Here is a 7,311-nt window from a genome sequence, read left to right on the forward strand (position 1 = left end):
CACTTTGCTTGAACGAGAAATAGCCCAGTGGGCCCACCGACAGGGATCGATCCCAAACCGACCGCATCATCGAGCGAGCTCTTTACCACTGGGCTACGTCCCGCCCCAAATTAATTAATGAATACATTAGCAAGTAACGGAAAGCGCACATGAAAATTGTGACAAATAAAAAGCAAAGTAATAGCGGTCCGCATTTCTACTAATGTCCCGAACAGTGGGTCAGATTAGCTATTTATATGAGTTTCCTTTGTGTTGTCGCGATTTGTTTTTTCTACAAGCTGATTGAGTTTGTTGGCATTGGCCTATATTGTTAGACCATAAACTCAAGGCAAGTATGATGAAAGATTGATTTTGATATGTACACATTAGCTATTTATATTTAATTCTGCGCTGGTTTCTTCAAGTTATTGTTATATTCGTAATGACTGATATATTGGAAGTCAAACACTTAAAGGGAGAGTAAACTCAAACACGAGCCATATGAGTTGGGGAAAATGCATTCCTGGACCACCAACACATACTGACACTTCGCTTTTATCAACCTTACTTGTAAAACAACATAAATGACTTGATAATATAATCTATTTAACTAAATATATTTCAATTTGCATTAATAGAACAAAATGGGGTTAGGCCATGAGAATGAAAGTTATAGATTTGCATCCACCGCCCGCATGCCGTGAAAGGTACCGCTGAAAATTTTCATTATTTACAAAAAAAATTCATTATTATTGCACAAAAAAGGCACTTAATGATCATCACACAAATTCAACTACCAAATTGTGAATAGTGGTAATGTCTACGAGGTCCTTCGCGCCAAAACTGCCATCTCCATCATAAATTCTGAAGTGTAGCCCAGTAGAGCATTGAATCCTCAAGCAGGAAGCAGTATATTCCAAACATTGACGAAAATTGCCGAACTCTTGATGTGTCAACCTCATTTGGACTTGAATCTACTATGGAAATAATACATCAATAAAAATAATGAATAATGAAAAATGAAAACAAGCCTAGTTGTGTTTTTTAAAATTGTTCGGACGCAAATCTATAACTTTCATTCTCTTGGCCTTATAGTATTTTTCTCTCTTAAACCATCCAAAGAAAAAATGCATATTATTAGGTCTATTGGTAGTGGTACGTTGACCACTCATGATACCCAAATGAAAATTTTCTTTTCTTTGGGACTACGTAATTGGTAAATTTTGTGATTTTAGATGGGAAAGTCTACTTAATCAAGGGGTTTACAGAATTATTTACAGTAATAAAGCAGGATGGCTAATAATGTCCATTACAACTTAGGGGTGGCCGCGTGGTTATCCTACAGTACCCAGTGATCTTAATGAAAACAGGTACACATGTTTTGTGTTTAGACACATTGACTGGTGACCATCCAAATATACACCTGCCAATCAGAAACCACAGGTACAGGCCACAGAAAGAAAAGACCACTCCGATTATCATTTCAATATGTGGGTTTAATGTATGGACAAAACATAAAACTGTTATTTCGACACTTTAACAATGGTGGTTTATTTTGTATTGAAAAATAATATATACTTGTTGCTGGCTTACTGGGATGGATATTGTTGCAGAACATTGCGATGCATCCGCAAAAATCTGGTACGTTTTGTTTCTTCAGTTCTAAGACTAATTCCTGATGTGACATGTTAAGTATTACGTAACCACCTGTTCGACAGAGGGAGTATTCACTGAGATGGTACAAAATCAGTGCACCCGTTATATATAATAGCCAACACATTTAACTGTTTTATTATAATTAGCTATAAGATTATACTTGTTGATATTAAGCAATAATGTGTACTATATATCATTGAATATGCACACCAGTACAAAAGCTTTGTGTGAGCATCCCTCTAAAGGCATACTGTCACAGATTTAAGGACCTTATTTCTCTAAAAATTTATAATAAATAAAAATTACATTAATTATTGGAAACCAGATCTAGCTATCGCATTACCTTAACTGAACCATGATGGAGTGAAATCCATGTCATCCCTCTCAACAGTTTAGTTTTTTTAATTATGGACCATTGCCATAATTCAATTATTTTTACAAAATGTTATTAATAAATGGAGTATGGTGGTTATGAAGATGGTTGAATAAAATACATTTAGGGACAAATCAAATTATTTTTGTTCAGGTAATACATTGTTAGACCATTAAATAGGTCAGTGGTCTGTGACAATATGCCTTTAATCGGACTGGGTAACCGAGTGCAATGTTTTATCAGACACTTTGTTTAAGATCAGATATTTATTCCTTACCTCAGGTGGCCATTGCCCATTGTACATTTTGCAATATGTTTGTATATACCACTATACATGTTTGAGTCACAGATTGTAACAAATAATATTTAAACATACAAATAGTTGTGCACAATGTGTACAGTGACTGCACATATAAATATATACATAGTTGTACGTTTATTTAGTTATTAACATGACTACTCAATGTTGATCAGGATAGTAGCCACAAGCATGTATTACAATACTTAGAGGCATATAATTGTACATATTGCGCATTGTAATGTAGACAAGATATATATCGGCTATAATATTAATACCCATTAGTTTCCATTTACATGTGTATTATATTCTTTGAAATTTGTTCATGTAAAGTGTGATAAGCTGCAACATTAAGCTACAGTCACACTGTCAAGGATCGGGACGCCGAGTTAGCCACAGATACGATCGGGCATCATTCATGACAATCCATTGTGGTCTGTACTAAACTGTACTGATTCTTAGCGACCCATAGCACTCCCCGTTGTCAACTATATATAACCCCTATCCTTAATAATCCTTGGTTTATCCATCGAAAACCATTGTTAAACCGTGGTGAATCCACTATCCGGGGTCACGTTTTCATCTGTTGTGGATCCGGCCAGATGATCCTTGACAGCTAGTGTGACCAGGGCTTCATAGAATGATAGTGTATATTTGTACCTACCTACATGTATCCTTGTAGTTCTTACAATATAGCTTTTCAACATCAATACTTTAATCAATTGGTAGTTTTATAACTTTAACATATACCCACATATATATATATATATATACATACATGTATACATGTACATATACAGTGAAACTCCTCAAAACCGGACCCTCGGTAAACCGGAATTCCCTCAAAACCGGATGTTTTACATGGTCCCGTGATTTGTGTATCTTCTAACACTAAAATATACCCCTCTAAACCAGTAACCCCTCTAAACTGCACCGGACAAAATTATCCGGTCCCATTGTGTTTCTTTAATACAAATTCTACCTCAGAAAACCAGACAGTCACACCAATTAACGTCAATCATTACTGCATTACTTATACTTTGAATACTCATTCAGCCGATAACATGATTGCATAAGCAGAGCTAATTACATGTGTGCATGCTCCAGTGTCACTGTTGTGCAGTTGACAAATACCAATTAAGGGATTAATTAACAGCTTTGATGTTTAAATAACTGGAGGAAACGCATGTACTCCCTTTATTCTGAGCTCGATTGTTACGAAGTTAGATTAACTTAGAATTTGATTGAGCTCCTTTTCATAGCCTACATGTACGTCTCACGATTACCGCAATGAACGGCAAAGCAACTAGGAATTTAATTCATTTTTCCAATTGCTTGAAACCTTTTTTTTCTCTTCTTTTTTTTTCCAAATTTTATTTAGCAAAATAAAGAGTAACGAAGAGTAAAATTGTTTGGCTTGCTTTGGTGGAAAATTTGTCAACAGTGTTTTATTTTAGTATTTACTTTGGTCATGTCAGAATGTCCAGCAAAACGCCACCATGTTGAATTATTACTTGATGATAAACTTGAAATAATTCGAAAGTTTGAAAATGTACCTGTTTTTTTGTGTTTCAGTTTTATTACTTCCTATATTTTACTATATCAGTAGAGAACACCAACCAACAAACACTTTACCTCAATACTGAAACCTCTGTAAACCGGATACCTCTCAAAACCAGACGTTTTCCTTGGTCCCATGGCTGTCTGGTTTTGAGGGGTTTCACTGTATATGAGTTATACAGATATTTGCATATTGTTTTTTGTGTGTGTTGACTCCATACCTGATCAGAATATTAAACATTTACAATGTACTAGTTTCCATTGTTACAAACCTCATACATTATATTTTAAGCATTTTGTTGTGTAATGTAACAAAATTATTGTCATATAAAGTACTTAGTACACATCTAGCTCTTTCAAGTAACATAATTTTATTACCCCAACAGGCACTCATAAAGGGGAAAATAAAAACCATAATTTCTAACTGAGAAATTATCATGCATTGGTCTAACGAACAATACCATTGGATGATTTGACGCTTACAAACCAATGACCTTGTCGGAACTAAATATGACATCATGATTTGGCAAACACACACAATGACATCATGTAGTTTAAAGAGTTTGTGTTTACAGCTGTCTGTTTTTGGTGTTAAATTTATAACAAAATGTCACTTTAATGCAATTCAATAAAGATTTTGTACCAGAATAAAGACAACTTTTATTTTTGAAAATTATCTATAAATGTAATTAAATAATAAAGTTATAACAATACTCAGAACAGTGCGTTAAGTGGTTTATATCGTTTCTATACATGTATGTGCATGTGTGTCGAAAATGAAGGTTTTTACAGAATACACACATGTACATACATGTAGCTCAGGTAATAAATAAAATAACAAACTCGGTACCAGTTATTATCAAATTTATGTCCCTCGTGAAAAGAAAGTTTGTTTTATTTAACGACGCCATTAGGGCACATTGATTTTTTATCTTATTGGCTATTGGATGTCAAACATGGTCATTCTGACACTGTTTTTTTAGGAAACCCATTGTCACCACATAGGCTACTCGTTTACGACAGGCAGCAAGGGATCTTTTATTTGTGCTTCCCACAGGCAGGATAGCACAAACCATGGCCTTTGTTGAACCAGTTATGGATCACTGGTTGGTGCAAGTGGTTTACACCTACCCATTGAGCCTTGCGGAGCACTCGCTCAGGGTTTGGAGTCTGTATCTGGATTAAAAATCCCATACCTCGACTGGGATTCGAACCCAGTACCTACCAGCCTGTAGACCGATGGCCTAACCATGACGCCACGAGGCCGGTCAATAAAGCTCGTGACAACTGAAAATTATTTCACTCGGGACTTAAATTTGATAATAACTGAAAACTTGTTTATTATCCTATATATACTCTTCAAAAGAAGAAACGCAAAACCACATTGTCGTAACATTTGGAGAATTGATTTAATTATTGAATGGTGAGTCTGATAATTACCAAATGTTGCAGGATTGTTCACAATTCACTCTACTCCATTGTGAGTAAGTGATAGGACACACCACCAAGGTCAAGGTCATCTGGAGTCAATACCGGGTGTGGCCTCCGCGTGTGTTGACAACTGCCTGGCACCGCCTGCCCATTGAAGCAACCAGAGTACGGATGACGTCCCGGGGGATGGTGGCCCACTCGGCCTGCAAGGCTGCTGCCAGCTCGGGCAGGGTCTGGGGCTGTGGTTGTCGCTGTCGGAGGCGTCGGTCGGTCATGTTGGAACACTGCGTTGGCGTTGGCCATAACTGGAACGATGTGTGGCCGGAGGATCTGGTCAATGTAGCCCTGTGCATTCAGGTTGCCCTGCACGTGGACCAGGTCAGTTCTGCCAGTGTGTGAGATGGCTGCCCACACCATGACACTACCCCCGCCGAATCTGTCCACTTCCTGCACGCAGTTTGCCGCATAACGTTCACCACGACACCTATACACGCGACATCTTCCATCATGACGTCGGAGCAGAAATCGGGACTCGTCACTGAACCACACCTGTCTCCATCGCAGTTGAGGCCATTGTCGATGAATCTGGCACCACTGCAGTCGGAGTCGACGGTGTTGTGGTGTTAAGATGACACCTCGAACTGGACGTCTGGCACGAATTCCTACCTCACGTAGGCGGTTCCGTACGGTCTGGTCGGATATCCTGCGCAAACCTGGTATTGCTGCGGCTGTGGAGGTGGCAGTAGTCAATCGTTCCCGAAGGTGGCGTACCCGGATGTAGCGGTCCTGCCGGGGGGTAGTGACCCGTGGTCGACCGGATCTAGGGAGGTCACGTGTTGATCCATGTTGCTGGTAACGGTCCCACAGTCTGGAGATGGTGCTTGGGGACACATGGAATGCCCTGGCAACGGCCGTTCTGGATTCGCCTGCGTCTAGTCGGCCGATGGCATTGTTTCTCTGCGGTTCACTGAGACGTGGCATGTCCTGGATTGTCAACTGTCGGCCAGATACAGAGGCCAGGCAAGCGAACACCCTGTACTTTTATACTGTCGGTGTTCATGTTGCACGTGCAGACAATGCACGTGCAGTGGTGACATGGTTTGCACGTGGCTGCGTTTTTGCGAATATTCACATTTTGAAACTTTATTTTACAGTAGCTGCGTTTTATCGAATGTAACCGTGGGAATGTGTTTGGGACATGCAATGACCTTATATTCACAAAGCATGAACCGGTAGGAAACATAAAATCGGAGTTATAACCCATTTGTACCCTATTGCGTTTCTTTTTTTGAAGAGTATATATTGCACCTTGTCAAGTATACATAGCATATATTACACCTTAATATATTGTCAAGTATACATAACATATATTACACCTTGTCAAGTATAGATAACATATATTACAGCATGTCAAGTATACATAACATATATTACACCTTGTCAAGTATACATAACGTGTATCGGACATTTAATCATCAACAATGATTTCAAGATGCATAGGCAGCAAGGAAAGAAAGAAATGTTTTATTTAACGACGCACTCAACACATTTAATTTACGGTTATATGGCGTCAGACATGGTTACGGAAGGCAGCAAGGGTGGCAGTTCTATGATAAATAAAAACATGATAGTGTATCTTAGAACAATCTGGCTGAAATAAGACGAAGCTGAAATTTCAGTCCGTTTAATACCGCTCCCAGGGGGTGGGATTTAGTTAGTCGGTTGACTGCTCGCTTGTGTCGCAGGATCGAATCACCTCGGTGGATCAATTCAGCTGATTGTTTGACATCCAATAGCTGATGATTAATTAATGTGCTCCAGTAGTATCAAAACAAAACAAAAAATCTGCACCCGGATGAAATTTCTTCATGGAATATCGACCGGAAGCTGGTAAAAACACCCAAACCGAAACGGAAATTTGGGGGCAACCAGTCTATTAAAACTAAAAAAAAGTATTAGTTCAGTGGGAACTATTATTCAAATCAAATGTTTAATTGAAACTAAAATGTGCTCT

The sequence above is a fragment of the Gigantopelta aegis genome, chromosome 5 (assembly GCF_016097555.1).
Source record: "Gigantopelta aegis isolate Gae_Host chromosome 5, Gae_host_genome, whole genome shotgun sequence".
Taxonomy (NCBI): Eukaryota; Metazoa; Mollusca; class Gastropoda; order Neomphalida; family Peltospiridae; genus Gigantopelta; species Gigantopelta aegis.